The sequence below is a fragment of the Protopterus annectens genome, chromosome 1.part1 (genome assembly GCF_019279795.1).
Source record: "Protopterus annectens isolate FY-2018-M chromosome 1.part1, PAN1.0, whole genome shotgun sequence".
NCBI lineage: Eukaryota > Metazoa > Chordata > Ceratodontiformes > Protopteridae > Protopterus > Protopterus annectens.
This window is the reverse complement of record NC_056726.1, coordinates 1342177276-1342204129: the sequence shown is the minus strand read 5'-3', so window position 1 is coordinate 1342204129 and position 26854 is coordinate 1342177276.

Sequence of the window (26854 nt, the reverse complement as noted above, 5' to 3'; positions counted from 1 at the left end):
CAATTCTCTCCTCCTACCACCCAACACTAAAACCTGTGAGAGATGCACTTATCTAGCCAAACTGGAGGTAAAGCTCTCCCCAACCAAGACTGAACTTGACAGTCATGAGGAGAAGGTAAACATTTGCACCACAGTCATCACATAGTCTCACTAAATCTACACCACCAAAATCTACACATAGTAACAAAAAAACATTCGTGGGGGCTCTCAATAATAATCTGTCTAAGCAACAGAGACCTCCAAAGCAGAAACGCAAGCAACCTCCATCCCCCAACACAACCCAAATGACACATAGCCCACAGATTCAGTGTGCCACTCAACCACAGCCAATAAGGCAAAACAACGTACCCAACACACTAGTCATAGGTGACTCTATAGTCAGACACACTGATGTCCCACTCACCAGGCTAAACAAGGAGAAGGTTACCGTCAGCTGCCTGTCGGGTGCCAGGATCCACCACATAACTCACGCACTCAGGTCACTCCACAACAAGTACAAATATGACTCTGTCATTGTCCATGTTGGTGTGAATGACCTGAGACATACCTCCCTGGACTACATGAAAAGAGACACGGAAGAGCTCTCCGATCCTGTAGCCCAGGCAGGTATGACCCTAGCCCTAAGTAGCATTCTGCCATTGCCCAGAATGATACCGCAGTACAAGGACAAAATGATTGACTTCAACAATTGGCTAAGCTTCTGGTGTCATTCTAAGGGGATCCAGTGTCTGTCTGCCTGGGATGACATGATAGACAAGCCTCGCTGTTTCGCCAGAGATGGTTTGCACCTGTCACCTCTAGGCTTTCAAATACTGGCCAAGGCTCTTGCCATCCCCATAGTGCCTTTTTTAGGCAAGGCTCAAAGGACAAACCAACCACTGTAACCAGCACAGGTAACTAAAAACTAAGGATAATGCTACTCAACACCAGAAGTCTCAACCTCAAAATGCATGCACTCGAGGCACTCCTCAGTATGGAGAAAATCGATGTTTGTGCAGTGACGGAAACCTGGTTCAAGGCTCCAGAGAGCACTACCAGGTTACAATTCATATCATACCTTCCGACCTCAGTTACTGGATCGCAGTACAAAGGATGGTGGCGTATCCATATTCATCAAGGATACCCACATCTCCAGGTTAGTGGCACAGCATGATGCTGCAGAGATCATCCATGTGCAACTATCAGCAGGCAAAACTACATTTCAAATCATAGCTTGTTATAGATTGCCCACCATGTCCCAAGATGCTCACTCAGCATTCCTTGAGGCACTGGAAAATATAAAGGTCCTACCCAGCACCATAATTTTGGGTGATTTCAACTACCCTGGTATAGACTGGGTGAACTACCAAAGTTCCAACTCCTATGCCCAGCGGTTCATAGAATTTATAAATTCAAATGCCCTCGAACAACTGGTATGTTCTCCCACTAGAGGGGACAACATATTGGATTTAGTCATCACAAATATGGGCGCCCATTCTACCACACCCGTTATCACTCCCTCTCTGGTCAGATTGGACCACAAACTGATAACCCTAGACATCCTCACCCCTCCCCCAGTCAAAGAAACCATCGTAAAAAAACTTTCCAAAGCAAACTTCAAACTACTTGCATCAGAAGTGGAAAGCTTCACTATCCCCCTGCAGAAGGATAATGATATCCAGGATGCAGAATCCTACACCAAGGCACTTTATATACATTGTCAGGATTGTATGGACCATGCTATCCCAAATAAAACCAAGACACCTTCCTCAAGCAAGAAGAAACCAGTCTGGTGGACCCCGGCCTTAAGCAAACTATACAATAAAAGGAGGAGACATACAAAAAAAGGCCAAATCTCAAGTAGAAAAATCTTCCCTGATAAGCTTTAGTAAGAAATTGAGGGCCCTCATCAAGTCAACTAAAGCCAATTTTGAAAAGAAAGTTGCCAAGAATGCCAAGGATAACCATAAGGCCTTCTATGGTTGCGTCAAAAACCTAAATGGCAACGCTCAGGTCTGTTCTGAGCTAGTACAAAATGGAACAAAATACACTGACCCCACTGACATTGCCAGCATCTTGGCTGACAGGTTCAGTGCAAATTTCTCCCCCGGCCTCACCACCTACAGGGCCTATTACTATTCCAGGGGATTGTGTAACTCCAATTATTACTGATACATTGGTTAATAAGGCTCTATCTAAAGCTATAAACACTGCCTCCATGGGACCAGATGGTGTCCCGGGTTGTGTCATATGTGAGCTCCAAAATGAATTAACCCCGCATCTGAATACCCCTGTTCAGTCTCAGCCTCTTGACAGGATATGTGCCCATAGAATGGCGCACAACAATGGTGGTTCCACTGCACAAGGGTGGGCCTACAACCGACGCTGGGAACTACCGACCAATAAGCCTGACCAGTCTGATCTGTAAGGCAATGGAGCAAATCATTATGGAACTCATAAATGGAGAGATTGGGAACCTCCAAACACTTGACCCCACACAGTTCAGCTTCGTCAAGGGCAAATCATGTCTCCTGAACCTGGTGGACTTCTTTGAGACAGTTAGGCTATAGATAAGGGAAAGGAGGTACACACGGCTTACCTTGACCTTGCTAAAGCATTTGACACCATTCCCCATTCGGGTATTATTGATAAACTCACCAACCTGGGCATAAACCCTTACGTCACAAGATGTATCACAAACTGGCTCTCTGACAGATCCCACAAAGTAAGAGTAGTGGGATCTATGTCCGAATCCCGACCAGTAACGAGCGGTGTGCCTCAGGGCTCTGTCCTGGGGCCCCTCCTGTTTGGCATATACTTCTCAGAAGTACAGGCAAGCACTGATGGGCTGTGGCTGACCAAGTTTGCGGATGACTGCAAACTGGGTGCTATAATAGAGTCTCCGGCCGACATGGATATCCTCCAGAAGGGCCTTAACGAGACTGATGCATGGTGTCAAAGCCATGGTCTCAAGCTAAATGCTAAAAAATGTGTATTAATCCCCTTTGGAAAAAACAGAGTACCTGCGAACTACCACATAGGAGGTAACCCCCTGAAATCTGAAGTAGTAATAAGGGACCCAAGTAGATAGTCAGCTTTCCTTTGATAACCATGTTGCCAAGATGGTTGGAAAATCCTTCTATGTGAGCCATCTGATCACGAAAGGGTTTGCATCAAGATCTAAGGATGTAGTGGTGCCCCTCTACTCTTCCCTCATCAGACCCATTATTGAGTACAATGCACCAATTGGAATGTACCTGGCTAGGCATATCCAGCAGCTGGAGAGACCACAGAGGTACCTCACTAAGAGGATTACTGGCCTCAAACAGTTGCCCCATGCAGCACGATTGAAAAAACTAAGGCTTTTCCCTGTTGCATACCGCCTTCTCAGAGGCGATCTCGGTCTAACATACAGAGCCATGTCCAACCCAGAACTGTTGAACTTGCTCCATCTTAGCAAAACCAAATCCACTGGAGCTACACGCTCTAGGGATATAAACTTCAGCACAACAATGAATAGAACATGCTGGAGAGTTAGATTCCCTTCGCAGAGACTTCCCTTGCTATGGAACAAGGTCCCAATCTACATAAGACAGAGCCCCTCACTATCACTCTTCAAGAGGAATCTTGACGAGTGGATGGGTAACAAAGTTCACACCAGGGATCATACCAACAGCTCTACTAGATAGGGGTCAAGGGTACTAGCTGCTAGATCAAGGGCCGAGGGAACTAAACAAAGGGGCAGTGAATACCGCACAACGTGGCTGGGCTAATATATGCCTTCGGGCAGATAGCCCAGTATCTACCTATGAACAGAAGGAAGCAACTGTTGCAAAAGAGAGTAAAATCCCATGAGTGGAGGAGCTCCCTGGTCAGCCTCAGTAAGAAGCTGAGATCCCTTATAAGATCCTCCAAAGCTAGCTACAAAAACAAAATCACCACTAATTCCAAGGACAACCACAAAGCATTCTATAGCTATGTCAAGAATCTCGATGGCAACACCCATATCTGCTCTGAGTTACAGCACAAAGGCACAAAAATTACAGAGCCAACTGATATTGTCAACATCCTGGCAGATAGGTTCAGTGCTAACTTTACTCCCCTCTCACCCCCTAAAGGGCCCGTATCTATACAGGAAGAATGCAGAGTCCCTGTAATCACAACTACGCAGGTAAAAGCTACACTCTCTAAAGCCAAACACACAGCATCCATGGGACCGGACAACATCCCAGGCTGCGTTTTACATGAACTTCAGAATGAACTGGCTCCCCACTTAAGCACCATGTTCAATAATAGCCTCACATCAGGCTTTGTGCCCACTGAATGGCACACAGCAACAGTTATCCCACTTCACAAAGGGGAAGCCACCACTGATCCTGGGAACTATCGACCTATTAGCTTGACGAGCCTGGTCTGCAAGGTCATGGAACGTATCATCATGGAACTCATAAACAAAGACATTGGTAACCTCCAAATTCTGGATCCCACCCAGATTGGGTTTGTGAAAGGCAGATCCTGCCTCCTGTACCTGATCTACTTTTTTGAGGCAGTCACCAAAGCCATAGATGAGGGTAAGGTGGTTCACACACAGCCTATCTTGACCTCGCCAAGGCTTTCAACACCATCCCCATTTCTGGAATTATAGCTAAACTCACTAAACTAGGTATACATCCTTATGTCACAAGATGGGTTGCCAACTGGCTCACTGACAGAACCCACACTGTAAAAGTTGCAGACTCCAAATCTGACCTCAAAGCAGTGACAAGTGGAGTACCACAGGGTTCCATCCTGGGACCTCTCCTGTTTGGTATCTACTTCTCTGAAGTACAGGCTAACACAGAAGGCCTCTGGCTAACAAAGTTTGCAGATGACTGCAAACTAGGAGCTATAGTCAAGTCCCCAAATGATGTGGACATCTTACAAAAGGGCCTCGCTGAGACAGATGCCTGGTGTCAGAGCCATGGCCTCAAGCTCAATGCCAAAACGTGTAGTGTCATCCCCTTTGGTAAAAACTCTCAACCCATGAACTACCACATAGGCAGCAATCTACTTAACACCAAATGCGTGATAAGAGACCTTGGAGCCCAGGTGGACAGTAGTCTCTCCTTTGATAGTCACATTGCCACAGTAGTCAGGAAGTCCTTCTATGTGGCATAATCATAAAACGGTTCTCATCCAGGAAAAAAGAGGTCATTGTTCCCCTCTACTCGACACTCATTAGACCCATTATAGAATACAATGCCCCTTTTGGAATGTACCTCACAAGACATCAGCAGCAGCTGGAAAGGCCACAGAAGTACCTCACAAAGAGGATTACTGGCCTCAAACAAATGCCCTACACTGACCACCTCAAAAAACTCCAGCTTTACTCCGAAGCATATTGCCTACTCTGAGGTGATCTCTGCCTAACATATAAAGCTATGTCAAACCCAGAGCTGTTGGACATGCTACACCTTAAGAAATCCCAATCCCTCTGAGCAACACGCTCTAGGGACCTAAACCTTGTCACCACAATAAACAGGACATGCTGGAGGGATAGATTCCTGTCCCAGAAACTTCCCATATTCTGGAACAGGCTACCCATCTATGTCAAACAAAGTTCTTAATTAGCACTCATCAAGAAAAATCTTGATGAGTGGGTGGGAAATAGGAAATACAGCCCGGGGATCACTTCTGTGTCTCTGCTTGACAGTGGCACATGAAAATAACTTTCTTGGGTGGCATAAGCCAGGGAACCTTGTTGGCTAGGCTTATGTATGCCCTTGGGCTGATAGCCTAGTACCTACCTATGGATGCACCACATAGGTTACATGGTGAGGAGCCCTCCAAACATATATGTGATGGTGAGTGACATCTGCAACAGTGATATGGTAGCTATGTGGTAAGTGTAGTACACATGCCTATCCACATGAACATGTGTCAGTGTCAACACAGCCACACTCTCACAGGGACGACACACAATGACACACTTGGCAGGGACAGGAATACAATGTATCACTAGTTAGATTGCCACAACACAGTACTGTGCAGGTACCACATGCACCACAGGGGTTATATGGGCAAAGGGTATGTTGAGGTGTCTGACATCACACAGCATGCTTCAGTATGCCAATGGGGGTTGTAGTGAGTGTGAATGTGGTCATAGGCATCATACACCATACACACAGACACAGGGTGCCAGTACTGACATGCATGGGTGCATTGCTTCACAGGTGTGTAGTGGTCGACTGTGCCAGATGGCTATGCAAGGCTAGGTGATGGGTATACCTTGGCATCAGGCCACATGACAATGGTCTGCAGTGTGGCTCAGGGGTGAAGTGTCTGGACTTGCCCACACAGGTGGGTATTGTATTCACCATCCAGTCACCTGGGTAACTGTTGTGTGTGGCCATTGCTGTGCATTGCTTGCCATGTACGTGTTCCTTAGTCCATGACATTGGCGGTGTCCGGGATCTGCACACCTCCCACATGCATGTACACTGACATGTGGAACTGTACCTGGGATGTTTGGCCCATGTTGTGTACACAGATTATCATATGTGCCAGTCCTGGCCTCATGTGGCGGGAACTGTTAATGGACAGCAGGTTGACCCTGCACCTACACTGATAGCATGATACAGGTATTCCCTGGTGTCAGTGGCATCTGTCCATACAGGGCATGTGTTTCAGGCATTGTATGTCCTTTGTGGGTCACATTTGATGGCACCACAGGTGTTGCAGGTGTCCTGTGGGGAACATAGGAAAGGTGCACTGTCTGCATGTATGTGCCTACTGGACTGACGGACAGGGTGCCATGCCCTCTGTAGCCCACTGCAATCACACCATGGTTACTATCAGTGGGAAATATGCAGGGTACTACCAATATAGCAGTAATTGCCTAGGCAAGTGTGTGTATGAGACATGGGTTGAGAGTGTTCTCTGGGTAATACATGGGTTGCTAACTTTGTTCGCCTGGCCTTGATGTCACATGTAGGGGTATGGATTTGCAGCCCATCCTCTCAGCTATTTCACATCAGTTATCCCTGTATGGTGGACATTGTGACATATACTACGGCCACCATATAAGAAATTTGCAAAACCTGCTCCACAATGAGTCCAGTTGTTACACACTCACAGCCACCTCCACACAGGACACGAATGACAGACACACACCTGTCATGTCTGGGATTAGAACTCCTACCTAACTAGTTTATTACACTATAGCACTATGCAGTTATAGGACATATCATGGAGATTACTGGAGTAATCCCTCCCCAAAGTTGTATTTTACAGTGAATAACATCAGCAGGATTGCCAATGTAGGGCATTTGAATTGTAGTGTGTGTGTGTGTGACTAGCCTAAAAAGCATTGCTCCCTACACAGACATAGAAACACACACACAGACATCCACACCTGCCATGTGTGGGAATAGAACCCCTACCAGAGTTCTATATCACACTACAGCATTACGCTGTCATAGGACGTGCCACGGAGATTACTGGAGTTCTCCCTCCCCAAAGGTTTTTCACAGTGAATGACATCAGCAGGATTGCCAAAGTAGGGTATTTGAATTGCAGTGAGTTTGACTAGCCTAAAAAGCATTGCTCCCTACACAGACATAGAAACACACACACATATCCACACCTGCCATGTGTGGGAATAGAACCCCTACCAGAGTTCTATATCACACTACAGCATTACACTGTTATAGGATGCGCCACAGAGATTACTGGAGTACTCCCTCCCGAAAGGTGTATTTCACAGTGAATGACATCAGCAGGATTGCCAAAGTAGGGCATTTGAATTGCAGTGTGTTTGACTAGCCTAAAAACATTGCTCTCTACAAAGACAGGGACACACACAGTTGCCTGGGAGTAGAACTCCTACCTAACTAGTTTATCACACTAGAGCAGTACAAAGTTATAGGACACGCCACATAGACTACTGGGCTATAGCTTTCTGAAAGGTGCATTTCACAGTGAATGACATCAGCAGCCTTGCCAAATGTAGAGTATTTAAATTGTAGTGAGTGTGACTAGCCTAAAAAGCATTGCTCTCTACATGGACAGAGAGACACACACGCACAGTTGCCAAGTCTAAGATTAGAACTCCTACCTAACTAGTTTATCACACTACAGCGGTATGCTTTTATGGGACGTGCCATGGAGATTACTGGGCTACACCTTTCCCAAAGGTGTATTTCTTAGTGAATGACATCAGCAGCCTTGCCAAAGTAGGGCATTTGAATTGTAGTGAGTGTGACTAGCCTAAAAAGCATTGCTCTTTATACGGACACAGACACACACACACACACACACACACACACACACAGTTGCCATGTCTGGGATTAGAACTCTTACCTAACTAGTTTATCAAACTAGAGCAGTACGCAGTTATAGGACGTGCCACAGAGATTACTAGGCTACAGCTTTCCGAAAGGTATATTTCACAGTGAATGACCTCTGCAGCCTTACCAAAGTAGGGCATTTGAAATGTGTGTGACCAGCCTAAAAAGCATTGCTCTCTACACACACACACACACACACACACAATTGCCATGTCTGGGATTACTACAGCTGTACACAGTTATAGGACACGCCATGGAGATTACTGGGCTACACCTTTCCCAAAGGTGTGTTACAAAGTGGATGACCTCAGCAGGCATGTCACAGTATGGCTATGGGCAGGGCAGTGTGTGCGCATGGGCCATGACCCATTCATGTAGAGTTTGACACCACATGTGGCACACGCAGGGTTATATTCCACAGGTACGTGTATACAGCTGCTAGATGACTACTTCCTCGTACAGTCATATTGCACAGCTAGCACTTGCATCACATAGCCTGTAATGCTGATGGATACTGGTGGCTAATGTCTACAGTGAGTGACATTTACACCTTATGTGGTAGTAGCTATTTGGCAGTGTGCTGGGTTGGACAGGCCTCATAATGGATGGCTCCTTGTCACAGTCACTCTCTTCCACACATCTGTGTATGTCTACTTTTGGCTTATTACAGTATGTTGTCCCTGGATATATGTCTGTATTCCTATCCACTGTGTGTGCAAAGCTTGTCTGGTGCATACTGAGGAGTGTACGCACAAACATCTGCAACTGCCAGATATGTATGGTCCACTGTTGTTTGCAGACATGGGCTTCATTTAAGTGTGTGAGCATGTCCAGTATGACCTTTCAGTATGTTGTCTAACATTGCTTTCATTTCTGTAAATGTGTGAGCATGCCCATTATGCCCTTCTGTATTGCATGTGTGGATCGATTCCAGGTAGTTTGTACTCCAGTGCAGACCTTTGTGTTGTACACCTACAGGTAAAAAACTGCTTCTACAGGGCATCTGTCGATCATTTGGCAATATGGGAATAAACTGTGCAGGGGATAGTGTGCATTGTAGGTGATTGAGTCTCTGCTGCTTCAGCTGCATGGTACTGCTGTTAGCAGGGATATTCAGACAGTGTACTGTTATACACTGTGATGTTTTCTGTCCTCATGTACTGTCAGGTGGACATTCTTGCTCACAGTGATGTCTTGGGGGACAAGGGGACTGCAGCTGTGTCTGGTATTGTGAGCGGACACCTACATATTCATGGTATGTTATGCCATTCTGGAGGGGGAGCTGCAGACACTTGCTGCTGGGTCTGTGTATCCGGTTCAGCACCATGGTACAGTGCTGGCAGAGGATCCCATACTTGTACATCCATCAACATGACAGTATGGCCTTATCTTGCTGTGGCAATGCCTCACAGCTGTACAGATTTGCACAGGTTATCCAGAGGCAGGGGCCATGGGTCAGGACATTACCCCTAGTGTGGTGTACGGGTAGATGTGTAGCCACTCATTCATGTGTCTGCAGACAGGGATAGTGTGTGCACACAGCTTTGTGTCGGACCCTGCACATTCCATGCTGCCCATGCTCCCACCTCCCCCCTGTTATTCTAACCTCTTTCATATATTACGCCTACATTCTCTGATACTTTCCCTAAGGTTATCACCCCATCACAGCTGTGTGTTAGTGTTGGTCCACAGTTCATGCAGTGGGACATGGTGGACATGTTACCGTGGTTTGTTCACATGGCCTTGCATATGGTTTATGTGGAGTGTGTTATGGTATTTGGGTGTCCATGACATAACATGCATTGGCAGTAAGTGTGCGAGACAGGCCTTTGGTAGAGGCCTGTGGGCCATTAGGTGATGCTGCAGGTCAGATGTGGCAGGCTGTTGCATTCTGTCAGTCCTACAGTCTCAGACCACCATACAGTATATTCCCCTTGGGTGACAGGGTAGATGTGATAGGTGTACATGCCAATACCTTCTATCAGTCTTGATCAGGTGGTGTGGATGCTGGCAGGGTGCTACCTACAGCTAGGGACACACCTGCATGGGACACTTGCACTGCATGCTGCATTCTTCTGCTATTGCCATATGCAGGTGGGGTCATATTGTACACATTCCCTACAGCAGGGATATCACCAGAGAAGTACCTGTGGGTGGTGTTTGCGTGAGCTGGGTGCATGTGTGCTATGGACACTACTTGCATCTGACACACAGATATGCATGGGGTATTCCATTTATGCAGCATGTGCAGGTACATCAGCTGTTTTCCAATACATTGGTCCTACCTCCTTTGTGATCTGCAAGTGTTCGGGCAGACATCACTGGTATCCTCTACTACAGGATCAGATAATGGGATGCATACCTTTGTGTACAATTCCAATGGTGTCTCCATTTCACAGTGACACAATATATACTGTATGTCTAGGGTAATTTCCCCTGTGTACTGCTTGTATATCTAGCCCAACAGCCATGTCATGTCAGTCTTTCAGATGGTGACAGATATCACCACCATATATTTACAATGGCTTACTGCTAGCATGTGTTATACTGATGGAGATTGTCTTTGGCACTGCAGTTGTGAGGGCTTGTCCCTGTCATCAGCAGTACCAGGCAATGGCCACCAGGTCTTACCTCAACATGCATACATACTGTCCACTCTCACACAATCTGAAACACACACCAACCTAACACACAGACCTGTTTATTTTGCAAATGCTACAACCTATCCTGCTACTTTGGCCACCTCTGGGCATATGTGCTCCACTGGTATTATACCTACATATACATGTTGCTACATTTCTATGTAGGGTTTTGTGGGGCACGCCTATCTGTTACAACGTGTGTACATTGGATTGGGGGGCACACCAGACCATCACTACATTCCTACGTAGGTTTGGGGGGCACACCTGACTGTTACTATATGTCTAGGATGGGTTGGGGGGGAGCACACCTGCCTGTGTACATTTCTACACAGGATTGGGGGGCACACCTGTTACTACATGTCTACGTTGGAGTGGGAAAAGGGGCACACCTGACTGTTTCTACATATCTACATAGGAGTGGGGCGAGGCACACCTGTTACTACATTACTACATAGATTGTGGGGACACACACCTGACTGTTTCTACATTTCTACACAGGATGGGGGGGGGCACACCTGCCTATTTCTACATTTCCTCACAGGATTGGGGGGGGCAAACCTGACTGTTTCTACATTTCTACACAGGATTGGGGGGGCACACCTGACTATTTCTACAGTTCTACATAGGATGGGGGGCACACCTGACACACACACATTTGCTCTGACTGTACTGGTATGTCAAGTACACCATTTCATTCTGTATTCTAACCTATCATGCTGACTAGAGGCATATTAGTGTACTACAGGTCTTAGCTTTGAGTGACCTACATATTAGCTTTCCTACCCTTCTGAACTAACATCCCACTGCCTGACCTGCTGTGGTCTGTCTGTGTAGGCCTGGGGGGGCTACCCATAGGCACCATTCAGAGGCCATAGCACAGCCTTTGTTTGTGTTTGTCTACACCTGTCCTCCTGGCTGAGACTGTTGGGTATGTGAACCTCCCTGACTGGCATGTGTGATTCATATGGACACACGTGGCCCAGCACATTTCCTGCAGTGGGTTTTGTCGCCCTGTGTAGTACTGGCTACTATGGTGACACCAGTATTTGTTACAGATCTCATGGTGCCACTATAGGTGTCTATCTGCTGGCATACCATTCAGCTATCCAATTCCCCTGCATGCTCACATCCATACCATAGATACAGATAACAACACATTCTACTCCATTCGGCAATTGGTAGGTTGAGTGACTTACCTTGTGAGTGTCCCAGTATTGAGGGTGGTGCTGCAGGGCTGCCTATGTCAGATGCACATAGTACATGCCCTACACATGGTTAAGTACAGGTAGTGTCATATTTGGCATCCCTTTTACTGTATGTGCGAGTCAGAGAGAGGTGTCATTCCCTGGGTCCCTCCTGTGTCAGTGTATGTGCTTATGTGTTGCCTCTTTGCCAAGGCCAGGGCATACTGGCACACCTCCTTCTGCCTACTGGAGCAGGCTCAGGTTGTTCCTCCTCCGAGTCACTCTGTGCCTGTGCAGGCCTTGGCAATGGTGGGGGGTTGTGTGGCCCTGCCCCGTGCTGCTCCTGCTGCAGCTGTTTCCACAGGATCATACTGTGTAGCATGGCACATACGATGACAGTTTGGGTACATGTAGCTGGTGAGTACTGCAAGGCTCCACCAGATGTGTCCAGGCACTGGAACCATGACTTGAGCATCCCAAACACACGCATTATTATAATTCTGGTCTGTGCGTGTGCCTCATTATGGAGTTCTTGTTCGGGTGTGTGTGCATTTCTGATGGGTGTCATCAGCCACGGCTCTAGTGCGTAACCAGCATCCCCACTAGGTGACCATAAGGGATGTCCCCATTGGCAAATCTGTAGTACAGCTGTGTCAGATGCCAGATGTGGGAATCGTGATAGCTTCCAGGGCAGCCAGCACACACATTCATTATAATGCCCTGGGCATCACACATGACCTGGCAGTTAATGGAGAGGAAGCCCTTGCAGTTGATGTAGACCGTACCCTGATCACCAGATGGTGCTTTGATGCATATGTGCATGCAGTCTATAGCACCCACTACCTCAGGGTTTTCTGCTATTTGGTGGAACAGTTGCATATTGCTGGCCAATGCCTTACGGGTGTTGGGGAAATATATGTGCTCACCAGCATGTGCTGACATGGCATCCAGGAACTGGTGGAGTCCCCTAGATGCTGATGCCTGTGAGATCCCCATCATATCCCCAGTTGGCCTTTGGAAGGTACCTGTAGCTAGTATTCTTAGGCCTATACATACCTTGGTATCCACTGGGACAGGTTCCCCTCTGTTAGTTCTGTGTGTCAGGCATGGCCGGCACAGCTCAACAATTTGCTGTAAGAGGTTCCTGTCCACCCTATAGCATTCCACTATCTCCAGCTCATGTAACCCCAGATCATCAAGCCTATATATCACCATTATGACCCATTCCTTTCCACACACTGGCTGGCTGTAGACACATTGCCAGCTAAGAAGAAAGCTGGGCTGAGGAAAGATATCATCCTCAGGAAGCTCCGATTTTATTATCACCGACACTACATGATATCAATGTTGACCAGAATGCAGATGACCTGCGGGTGTATGTCCATATTGCTACTGCAAAGCTGGAAATCCTGGTCTCCATTGTAAGCTGTAGTCCATGCTGGAAGCCCCATCCCTTCCACAGAATAAGTGAGCCTGCTACTTTCACATTACCCACTTGATTGACTTCTCAGAGTTTAAGTTCATTATTGGAATGTGAGTTACCTGGGCCACGATCAGGGCTCCATTTGTCTGTACCATGGAGTCAATTTCTCAAGTCTCATTCTGATGGGTCAGTTATATTACAGGGAAAATCAAATTCATCTGTCTCATCCAATCAAACTTTCTCAATGGTAGGTTCTAAATTCTGTGACACCCTTCTTACAAATATCAGAAATAGTGCAACCAATTGTGAAACTTGGATCCAAACTCTACACCTTAAAGAATGGGCCATCTGAATCTGCTTTCCCCACCCACCCCAGATATCTATATTCTAAGTTATATTTCTTGTTCACTCTTGCCAAGGAAAGTGAAGGAGATACCTGATTTGAAGGGAAGTTTTAAAGCTGTGCAGTTATAGATCTGTAAACATAACACAAGCAGAAGGTTATAATTCAGAGTGGAAAGGGATGATGAAGTCAGGGGGTTCAGGAAATAAGGAGGGAGTAAGGCTTTGGATGCAAGTCCTTAAGGAGAGTAATAACAACCATACAGAATATTACATTCATAAAGTTGCAGATTAGTATTCGAAGAACTAAGCCAACATCAGAATGGAGAAAAGAGATTCTGCCAGTAGGGATGATTGCAAGTAGGGAACCCAGCCACTGGGGGATGCACAAGCCAGTGTATATCTTTGTGCCAGTCCCAAGTCTAGATAAATGGAGAGAGTTACATCAGGAAGGAAGGGCATCTGGTGTAATATTTTTGCCAGACCAAATATGTGGACAACAGTACAGATTTCCATACCAGATAAGTTGAGGCCCAGGTTAACAACGACCACCTCCAGTACTGTTAGCCAACAGGGTACTGGTAGAAACTGGGCTACTGTTGGCTGAAGTAGAAGAAGATGGGGAAGGCATGCCTGGAGGCAGGAAGAGAGGAGGAAGGTTAGGAGTGTGGAAATGAGGGTAGGAACTTTTAATATTGACAGTGTGACTAGTAAAGGGAGAGAGCTAGCTGATATGATGGAGAGAAGGAAGGTTGACATATTGTGTGTGCAAGAGACCAGATGGAAGAAGAGTAAGGCCAGCTGTATAGGACGTGGGTTCAACATTTTCTACCATGTTGTGGATGGGAGGAGAAATGGGGGTAGGGGTTATCCTGAAGGAACATATGTCAGCAGTGCTTTGGAGGTGAAAAGAGAGTCGGATAGTGTGATGTTTATGAAGCTGGAAATTGATGATGTGATGATGAGTGTTGATGATGAATGTTTTTAGTGCATATGCTCTGCAAGTTGGGTGTGTGATGGATGAGAAAAATATTTTGGAGCAAGTTGAATGAAGTGGTGGAGAGTGTACACAAGGGTGAGAGACTGGTGATTGGAGTGGATTTCAATGGGCATGTTGGTGAAAGGAATAGAGGGGATGAGGAGGTGATGGTTAGGTATGGTGTTAAGGAGAGGAATACAGGAAGTCAGATGGTAGTGGAGTTTGTGAAAAGGATGGACATGGCTGTGGTGAATACATATTTTAAGAAGAGGGAGGAGGATAGGGTGATGTACAAGAGTGGAAGAAGATGCACATAGGTGCAGAAGGGTCAGTCTGAAGGAGATTGGAGAAGACTGCAAAGTGATGACAGAGGAAAGCAGTTAGGCAGCATAGGATGGTGGTCTGTAGGATGATGCTGGCGATCAAGAAGAGGAAGTGAGTGAGAGCAGTGTGAAGGATCAAATGGTGGAAGTTGAAAAAGGATAACTGTAAGGTGGAGTTCAGGGAAGAGTTAAGATAGGCACTGGGTGTCAGTGAAGAGTTACCAGATAGCTGGGCAGCCACAGCAGCAGTGGTATGGGAAACAGCTAGAAAGGTTCTTGGTGTGACATCTGGGCAGAGGAAGGAGGACAAGGAGACCTGGTGGTGGAATGAGGAATTACAGGACAGTATACAGAGGAAGAGGTTGGTGAAGAAGAAGTGGGATTGTCAGAGAGATGAAGAAAGTAGACAGGAGTATGAGGAGATAAAGCGTATGGTGAAGAGAGAGGTGGCAAAGGCTAAGGATAAGGCGTATGGTGAGTTCTATGAAAGGTTGGACGCTAAGGACGGAGAAAAGGACCTGTACCGATTGGCTAGACAGAGGGACCCGAGCTTGGAAGGATGTGCAGACGTTATGGTGATAAAGGATAATGAGGGAAACTTACTCACAAGTGAGGAGAGTGAGTTGAGCAGATGGAAAGAGTACTTTGAGGGGCTGATGAATGAAGAGAATGAGAGGGAGAGAAGGTTGGATGATGTGGGGATAGTGAATCAGGAAGTGCAACAGATTAGCAAGGAGAAAGTAAGGACAGGTATGAAGAATGGAAAGGCTGTTGGCCCAGATGACATACCAGTAGAAGCATGGAGGTGATTAGGAGAGATGGCAGTGTTTTTTTTAACCAGATTGTTTAACAAAATCTTGGAAAGTGAGAGGATGCCTGAGGAGTACAGAAGTGTATTGGTACTGATTTTTAAGAATAAGGGTGATGTGCAGAGCTGTAGTAACTACAGAGGGATAAAACTGATCAGCCACAGCATGAAGTTACAGGAAAGAGTAGTGAAAGCAAGGTTAAGAAGGGAGGTGATGATTAGTGAGCAGCAGTGTGGTTTCATGCCAGGAAAGAGCACTACAGGTGCAATGTTTGCTCTGACAGTGTTGATGGAGAAGTATAGAGAAGGTCAGAAGGAGTTGCATTGTGTCTTTGTGGACTTAGAGAAAGCATATGACAGGGTGCCTAGAGAGTATTTATGGTATTGTATAAGGAAGTTGGGAGTGACAAAGAAGTATGTAAGAGTGGTACAGGATATGTATGATGACAGTGGTGAGGTCTGCAGTAGGAGTGATAAATGCGTTCAAGGTGGAGGTGGGAATTACATCAAGATCAGCTCTGAGCCCTTTCTTATTTGCAATGGTGATGGACAGGTTGACAGACAAGATCAGACAGGAGTCCCTGTGGGCTATGATGTTTGCAGATAACATTATGATTTGTAGTGAGAGTAGGGAACAGGTTGAGGAGACCCCAGAGAGGTGGAGATATGCTCTAGAGAGGAAAGGAATGAAGGTCAGCAGGACTAAGACAGAATATATGTGTGTGAATGACATGGAGGACAGAGGAATGGTGAGGATGCAGGGAGTAGAGTTGGTGAAGGTGGATGAGTTTAAATACTTGGGATAAACAGTTCAGAATAATGGTGAGTGCAGAACAGAGGTGAAGAAGAGAGTGCAGGCAGGTTGAAGTGGGCAGACAAGAGTGTCAGGAGTGATTTGTGACAAACGTGTACCAGAAAGAGTGAAAGGGAAGGTGCAGAAGATGGTAGTGAGACCAGCTATGTTATATGGGTTGGAGACGGTGGCAATGATGAAAAGACAAGAGTCAGAGATGGAAGTGGCAGAGTTAAAGATGTTAAGATTTGCACTGGGTGGGATGAGGATGGACAGGATTAGAAATGAGTCTATTAGAGGGTCAACTCAGATTGGACAGTTTGTAGACAAAGCCAGAGAGGCAAGACTGCATTGGTTTGGACATGTGCTGAGGAGGGATACTGGGTATATTGGGAAAAGGATGCTAAGGATGGATCTGCCAGGTAAGAGGAAAAGAGGAAGGCCTAAGATAAGGGTTATGGACGTGGTGAGAGAGGGCATGCAGGTGGTTGGTGTGACACAGCAAGATGCAGAGGACAGGAAGAAATGGAAATAGGTGATCCTCTGTGGTGACCCCTAATGGGAACAGGTGAAAGAAGAAGAAGGATGACTGCAAATAGGGGTACTGAAAATAGGCACAGTGGAGCTAAAGAAAATTGCCAAAAGAATAAAGGTACTGGGTGCACATAACTAGAGAGGTAAAGGTAATAATGTGAGATGAGACAAAGAAAAAGTTTGGATCACAGGTTAGAGACTGCCTTCCCAACCAGGAATTGATATCAGAATATAGGCAAAGAAAAAGGGAAAGGGGAATCTTCAGTGAAAGACCTGAAGTTTTAAGTCGAATCTAGAACATAAGCTGCCATTAAAAATGGATAATTAGTAAGGCATATATATAAAATATTGCATGATAACTATAAAACAGATAAGGTTAGAAAAGATAAGGAAGAGAGGACTGGAAAAGCAATTTACAAGAGAACAATAAGGGGACAATGGCTTCTAAGTGTGCAATAAAGTCCATAAGGTTTAGGATTTTTGCTTAGGTAGTTTTGTGCCCCAAACAGACTTCAAAGAATTTTTCCTCAGGCAGATAGGAAATGTTGGAGGTGTGACTGGAAAGAAAGTGATAGCTAGACACATGTTTTTTGGGAGTGTAATGAGTTGGCAAATTTAAAAAAAATCCTTAGTAAATACTCTGTCAGAAATATTGGGGGAGGAAATGGCTATAACTAAGGATTTTTTTTTCTTTTGACATTGGATCTGAACTACCTAGACATAGTAAGGCCTCATTAAGTTTAATTCTACTGGCTGCCAAAAAGAACTTATTAGAAAATAGAAATCAAAATCTAAGTTAACTATATTTGAAGTACTGACTATTGAAAAAGAGATAAAAGAACTAGAACTAAGATCTTTAGAAAAGGCAAGGAGCAAACTACATAGAAGTAAATGGAATCTGTGAAAACACACGTTGAATAATGTTCAGGAGGAGTGAGGTTTAAGGGAAGGCAGGAGCTGAGCCATTTATGTAATGCTGGACTGAATGACAGTTGTTATAGAGAAAGAAAACATATGTACTGTATAATATATGTAAATGAAAAAATGTTAATATAGTTTGTTTTCTTTTCTGTTAATGTGTGTGTACCTATGTCTTAAGTGACAGCTTAATAAATGCGTTTAGAAAAAGACTGAGAGGTAGGAGAATTAAGGGATGCTTACTTCTCTAAAAAAGGACAATTTTTTGTTTACTTTCTATAACCATGTACTACCATAAAAGAATATGAACATATATATATATATATATATATATATATATATATTTAAAAGATATCAGCTGCATGCATTTCTCAGTTGGAGTTTCATTAAGAATGAAAGCACAGAACATTCATACAAAATTGTAAATGAAACTGGTATTGCCATATGATCTATTAGTAAAAGAAGTACTAATAATCTTGTATATCACTATGAACTATCTACTTCGTTACTCAGTATCAAAGTCAGTGCAAAGCGCCACCCTTCAGCAGAAGTCATGGTCTCTGAGTGCAACATTTGCACAGATGACCTGTTTGTTAAGAACTTGGATGACAAAAGAAAAAGGAGGGGAAGGGATTAGCTGGTAACAGTAATAAAATAACCTGGCCCTGGTGTGGTATTTGGTCACTACAATATTCAAACAACTTAGGGACACACAGCAAGTGTAATAGCATTTCAGCAAGGAGTACTCCTGTCTAACTTAGAAACATTTACCTTCAATTCATTCAACTGCGAGTGGGAAACTGCTTTTGTTCTGGTCCTGCTGAGAATTTTTCCAGTTTAACTGCCAATCTATAAACACAAACATACCCCTTACTTAGAATACAAGCAGTGTTCTCACTTAAGTCAAATAACGGATTCTAACAAGAAAATCCTAAATTGATTAGTCAGCTACCTGCCATCCACTCAGGATGGTGAAAGGCTATGAAATCAAAATACATAGCCACAAGAAGCACTTGGCCACACATTTTATGTAGTGCAGATATTCTTTCAGCCAGGTGTTCTCTTACTGCAAGACAATGAAATTTAGCAGAAAACTAGAAGTTGTGGGACTAGGGATGGAATTCCTAGACAAAATGCCTAGAGTGCAAAACCATGCCAAGTAGCTTTTGTACTAAGCAACCTTGTTCCAATTCATAGTCCAAAGGCTGCCTAACAACACAGCTTTGCAGTAATAGGGAGCAAGAGTCTGAGCATCACCTGTAAATGTGGCAGTTGGAGGTGAAGGCCATATTACTGAAGTCCATAATCAGCTTGCTGTACTGCTCACTTATGAAACTTGCAAAGTACTAAACTAATGCATTCTTTAATATAAAGGCATATGATTGGGCCTCTGTAACCATATTATGATGAGTTTGAGACATGGATACCAAGATATTCACCTTGAGAGTGAAGGTTGACAGGTGAGTGTTGGCATCCATATCGAGAACACACAATAACTGGTTAGGATCGGTGAGACCCAATCACAACTTTTTGTAGCACATGGAGTTTTATCTACTCCATGTACTACCATTTACAAAAATAAGTTCTAAGTGTTTTCCCTGGCTTTGAAAGGGAATGAGGATGGAGAGAATTCACCTACTCCAAGAGTGTAGCCCACCCTCTGGGGGGAAGGTATAATTAAACAAATGGAAGAAGACTCTTGTAAAAATGAGCTACCCGTTTGTCTTAATGGTAGTCCTAAGAAGGACATTGATGTGATGATAGTCACAAATGGTGAGGAGTGATCCTCCAGTGGACCTTCGTAACCCTGAAAAGGGCTGTGGTGGTCCTCAAAAGGACCTTTGTAGTCCTGAAAAGGACTCAAAAGCAACTGAAAGATAACTTTCCTGTTTTTACATTGGGTTATATAGAAATATTCCCACTTTAGGCAAATTAAGTCTTTTAGTTCCTCTTCTAACCGGTGAAGGGTCTCTATGTTCATCTCTGCTTTGTGCCTTCTGGTGAGAACTCGGTTCAAGTTCTAGATCCATCACTGGTGTGGTAGCTAGGGTTTTGAACCATGAGCCTTCCATGGTGCTCATTGTGGGGTAGTGAATCTCAGCCTGGGTATCCAAAACAGAATCCCCAGAAAAAATAAGGAAATGAGGATGGAGAGAATTCACCTACTCCAAGAGTGTATCCTCTGGGGGGGAATATAATTATCAAAATAATGTTATATAATGGTATAATAATTAAAATAATGTTATCAAAATGCACAGTTAAGGGAATTCATTAAGGAAATGAAAGCAAGATGAAATACAAGTCAAATAATGAAGAAAACATTAAGTATAAAGTGGAAAAAACACGTGTTTGATATATGCATTATTACCGAGGTACCTGAAGTGATTAATTTAACAGATTTTACTGATGCCGTAATAACTGAAATGAAGTATATATTTTCACTACAAAGCATACCTCTTTTATATATATTTTTTTAAATATCTCATTTTTTAAGTCTATTCTATGCTCAAACCTACAACTAGAGCACAGTGCTGATAAAAACTTTTAAGAATTCACACTCTGATATTAACCCCAAAACACTCAGATTACAAGTGGGTACACAACTGCCCAGTTTTGGAGGATTCCATTGCTACTCAAGCCAGGCCACATTTGTACGTGTCTATATTACAACATCGAAGCTTTAGTTAATCAAATAACTATAACTCAAACTTGTAATATCGAAACTGGAAAATGTCAAACGTCCGTTTCAACCCAGGGAAACACTTCCTTTGGCCGCATCAAAAAAAAACAAAAAACTTTATAGACCTGAAATCAAGAGGGGGACTTCACCCCCCCACCTCCCTAACTAAATATATCAACTCCGAGATCACTCCAAATTGGAGAAAAGGGCATAATCCACATAACGGCCAAGGGAAGCACTTCCCTGGGTTGAATCGGCCGTTCGACATTTTATTGTGATACAGACCCATTTGTACAGCTACTTAAAGAGTGGGTACATCCCTACTCCCTAAAGTTTAAACTAACTTGCTGTATTCAGACTTACTTCTCTGCTTCTTTGACTGATTTTTTGCCTGCAAAACAATATCGCTGAGATTCAGAAATGTCACCATCAGTGGTGAGCCTTCTTTACTACTGGCACTAGCTGCTTCCACTTCAGAGACACCCCTACTGCACTGCTTTACCTGAAAAAGGTACAGCACCACAGTGGGCTGGTCTACCACAAATGTAAATGAGGCATTCTAGGGAATGTCATATGACAATTAGCCATGTGTTCTCCCCCTGAAATGCCAGCAGTAAGTGCTTTATGCAGCCAGGGGATTCGGAGAACAACTCAGCTATATAAATCACTACTGTCAACCATATCAGTGAATTCAGCAAAAATCTCACATTCCCCCATTACTTTCAATGGGTGAGATTTCAATAAAGGTAAATGTTAGCGAGTTTAGCAGAAAGGTATTGTTGGAAGAGTCTGCATGTATGTACATCTGTGGATATATTTCTAAGTGTATGCAAAGACATGAGTGGTGTCAGTGTGTGTGTATGTCATAATTAGTCATGTGCACTTCACTAGAAATGCCTGTAGTAAGTGTTTTATGCAGCCAAGGGATTCAGAGAACCACTCAGCTACATAAATCACTACTGCCAGTCTCATTAGTTAACTCAGCCAAAAGCTCACATTCAACCATTACATTCAATGAGTGAGACTGTGTTAAAGGTAAGTGCTGGGTAGTTTAGCAGACAGGTAGAGAGTGTGTGTGTGTGTGTGTGTGTGTGTGTGTGTGTGTGTGTGTGTGTGTGTGTGTGTGTGTGTGTGTGTGTGTGTGTGTGTGTGTATAGAGAGGCATGAGTGGTCTCAGTGAGTGTGTGCATGTCTGTCTGCATGCCTGGATGGCCATAGTGGGGGGGGGGGATAAGTTACTTAGGGGGTAGGTAGGGAAGGTGTGTATCTCCCTGTCTACAGGTGAATTGATGTGTATGTGCATGACTGCGAGTAAATAAAGGTGGTATTGCTTGATATATGGCAAATGTGTGCGTGGGGGGAGGGGGTAAGCTTCCATACCTCTCAACACCCCATAGAATAATGAGAAGTAGCTGAAATATAGTGGGAACATTAGACACCATGGACATCTTTGAAAAAGTACTTTAAATCACTTAAACATTTAGTAGAACAGGTTTTGCAGCAAGAAGCTGCACATGAAGAATAAAATGTATGAAACTCTAATGTTTGGCATTATGGATTGATTTCTTCTTCTGTGACAGGGGCTTGGCGAAAGCGAGAAAAAATCATGGATGTTATGGTCAATCGGCCTGAGAGTTACAGGGATTTTTCTGTGTCCTTGTGTGTGTGTTTAAATATGGGAATGTATGGGGAGGAATGAATGAGGTGGACGCCTAACCCAACAATACTGATTACTGCAGCAATTGCTTGTTAACATTTGTGTTAATCACTGAGCAATTCAATAACATGCAAATTGGCGAATAATTAGGTCTTCCTTATTGTGGATGATGAACCTCTGAATCACTGGTTCCCACAATCATTCTAAAGGTCCCTTTTTACCCCAGCCTTACATCTTGCAGCCCGGTCTCTTTCTGAATCCCTGCCTATATTTTTTATTATACTTCTCCATTCTCTTCCTGATTCACAACAAACTCTTTGAACAGGGAATCGCATTACTTAACAGTACTTTATGTTTTCAATGTACCCTTGCAGTTGCTGCACTTCAATTTACTGATTCATCCATACAAATTATGCTCTTTTATTGCCCAAAGGAACATAATATTATGTTTTCAATGTACCCTTGCAGTTGCTGCACTTCAATTTACTGATTCAGCCATACAAATTATGCTCTTTTATTGCTCAAAGGAACATAATATACTTCTGTTTTATATCACTACATTGTGTTTTTGCTCACTGAATTAATATGCCCTTCTAAGACACCAGAAGAATCAAACATACTTTCATACAGTCATCATAAAACCAGATCATTTGTTCATATCTGATCAGAAAGAAAGGAAAAAAGACAGTCCACTGTAGTGTGGCCTGGTTAAACACAAACTGAACAAACTCATGTACTTCATCTTGTTTAAGAAAACACTTCTTTTAGTGAAAAAGCAAAGAAAGGCAAAAACAGCCACTCTTAGAGCTATTTTGTTGAGATGTTTTAGCCTATACACTGAATCAATTTGCTAATATCAGTAATATAAAATGAAAAGCTTTAAACACTGCTTCTGTAATGAAACATTCTCTTTTAATACTTTTCAAACGAGAAGTCAGTTACATACATACATACCTTCAGTGTGTCCTGAACTACTGGAAGATGAAATACTGTCTTTTAACTGAGAAAAAACAGCTCCCCCCATGGTAGCATCAACCCTTCCACTTTAGCAGTCCTTCTCTCTTCCTTTCTGGGATACAGTAAGTAAATCCAACTCACAGTTCAGCTCTGTTTGGGCTCTGTTCTCTCCTTTTTAATTTATCTAAGAGAAACATGCAGTCTCCTATTTTTCAGGCTTCAGACACATAAGGCCTACATTAAGTTTACACTATGTATATGCAATCTGTTTTCAAGAAAATCTCTGCCAGATTCTTCTTCCTTTAAGTGTACATGTACTCTGTGCTTTGTGGTAACCTTTATGAATCCCCAAAGATATTTAAGGATGCAAGAAAATCAGTAAGAAAACTAAAATTAGGCGGAAGAAGGTGTGAATTATGCTTGTGTTGTCTGTTGACTCAGAACGGTGTATACTTAGTGAAGACATTCATGAATCCCAGGCATAGTCTTCTAGTTTCCAGGTTTCACAAGGGCAGACAATCTCTTTACACAGGGCACTCTCCTGGCACAAACTCTAAAAAAAAAACTAATTTAGTAAGTTCAGTGGGAAACTTCTAACTACTCATTTAACTGTCACTCATTGAGACTTCAGCCTACAACTCTGTCTTCCACTGCACACACTTAGTTTTCAGGACCTGTGTCTGCATTATAAGCACATCCTTCCTTCTGAGTACCTAACTTTGTAGGGTTAACCTCTTTAGCTACAGCTGTCAGTTCAGCTTGCTTAAGTAAACCTACATATCACAGAGCGCACACATATTTGTGTGTGGCTGTACACAACTGTCAACTCTTAAAAACACACTGTGGGCAGACATACAAAATAAATTCAAATGTATCTGAAAGGCAAAAGAAAAACATAGCTCATTCAGCTTTTCACAGTAAGTTTCTCAAGTATTACATGCAGTGCCTATTATATAAGATTGACAGTTTACAATGCATCTCCAGCTAGCTACTGGCCCCCAAATCTGACTCAAGATGCCCAGTCTGCTATCTAGACCTCTTCGAATCTGTCACTATTCAACCCTATACTTTGATCCTGGGTGACTAACTACCCAAACATTGACTGGAAAAATTACTCATGTCAGAATACAAATAGGATTTTCATCGATTTTGTAAATGCAAATGCTTTGGAACAACTTGTCAATACCCCCACAAGAGGTGATAATATCTTGGAGTTGGTATTAACCAACATTCCTTCAGTATCATCCTCCCTTGTAAGATCTGACCATAAAGCGGTCATGTTCGAAGTCACCATCAAAAAAACTTCTCCAAAGCTGATTACAGCCTCCTGAGGGATGATATAAACAGCTTTAAAGCCCTCTCCCCCTCTCTAGAAACTGGTACCAGTATCCAAAACTATACCAAATTACTATACCAACATTTATATAGATGCATGGATTCAGGAATACCTGACAGGACTAAATCATCCTCCGCAAGGAAGAATAAACCAGTCTGGTGGACATATGCAATAAATAAACTCTATAACAAATGAAATAAATTGCTGTCAAGGACCAAGAAGGAGCAGGTGCCCAATTGTAAGCAATCTCTCCTTAGTCTAAACAAGCAAATAAGAGCACTAATGAAATCCTCTAAAGCAAACTTCGAGTCCAAATTAGCCACATCTGCCAGAGACAATCATAAGGCCTTCTTCACATATGTCTGTAATCTCAAAGGTAGCATTCAGATCTGTTCAGAACTGGTGGTCAAGGACACCACATACACAAATGCCGTAGATATACCAAACTTGCTGGCTGACAGATTCAGTGAAAATTTCACTGCTCTGTCCCCCCCATCAGTAAATCAGGACATTCCCAGTACCTGCCCCCTTTCCCCTTATATCTAGTGATCAGGTCATCCCTGCCCTCTCAAAGGCAAAAAATACAGTCTCAAAGGACCCGATAACAACCCAGGCTGCATCCTACGTGAACTCAGGCAGGAACTTGCAGCACCATTAAGCACCTTATTCAACCAAAGCCTGAGTAATGGCTTTGTCCCAGCAGAGTGAAGACAGCCACTGTCATCCCTTTACACAAAGGTGGAGCATCTACCGATCCAGGAAATTATAGACCCATCAGCCTAACTAGCCTGATCTGCAAGGCCATGGAACGGATTATCATGGCTCTCATTAACAAGGACACTGGCAACCTCCAAACACTCAATTGCACACAGTTTGGCTTTGTCAAAGGGAGATAATGTCTGCTAAATTTGGTCGACTTTTTTGAGACAGTCTGCAAAGCCATGGATGAGGGGAAGACAGTGCACACTTCCTACCTTGACCTGGCCAAAGCCTTCGACACTATATCTCATTCAGGCATAATAGATAAACTCTCTCAGCTAGGCATCAATCCATATATTACCAGATGGGTAACTAACTGGCTCACTGACAGAACCCACCTAGTCAAAATAGGGGATGCCACCTGAAGCAGTAGACCCGTATTGAGTGGCGTACCCCAGGGTTCGGTCTTGGGGCCTCTGTTATTTGGGATATACTTTTCTGAGGTGCAGGCCAAAACCAGTGGGCTATGTCTGATCAAGTTTGCAGATGATGGCAAGCTGGGCACTGTCAATTCCCCTAGTGATGTGGACATCCTCCAAGAGGTCTCACCCAAACAAATGACTGGTGCCAGAAACATGACTTCAAGCTGAATACAAAAAATGCATCATCCCCTTTGGGGAATCTGATGTCTTCACAAATTATCACATTAATAACAATGTCTTAAGCACGCAATCAGCATTGAGGGATTTGGGCACCCAGATTGATAGCAACCTGATGTTTGACCACCATGTTGCTTCCATTATATGGAAAGCTTTCTACATGGCCCACCTCATAAGTAAGGGTATCTCATCTAGGGACAAGGAGGTCATAACATCCCTGTATTCTTCCCTTATAAGGCCCATTATTGAGTACAATGCCCCATTCAGCATGTACCTCACAAAGCACATGCAGCAGCTGGAGAGACCACAGAGGTTCCTCACCAGGAGAATCCAGGGCCTCAAAAATCAACCGTACACAGATATGCTAAAAGCTCTATCCCTCTACTCAGTTTCATACAGACTCCTCAGAGGTGACCTCTGTCTGGCATACAAGGCAATCTCAGTCCCCTCCTTGATGGGATTGCTGCATATCCGCAAGTCAAGCTCCACTCGAGTAATCCACATGCGTGGCCTCAACCTGGTCTGTGACATCAATAGGACTTGGCGGGACAGATTTGTGTCCCACAGACTCCTTCATCTGTGGAAGAGACTCCCTCTCCACGTCAAGCAGAGTA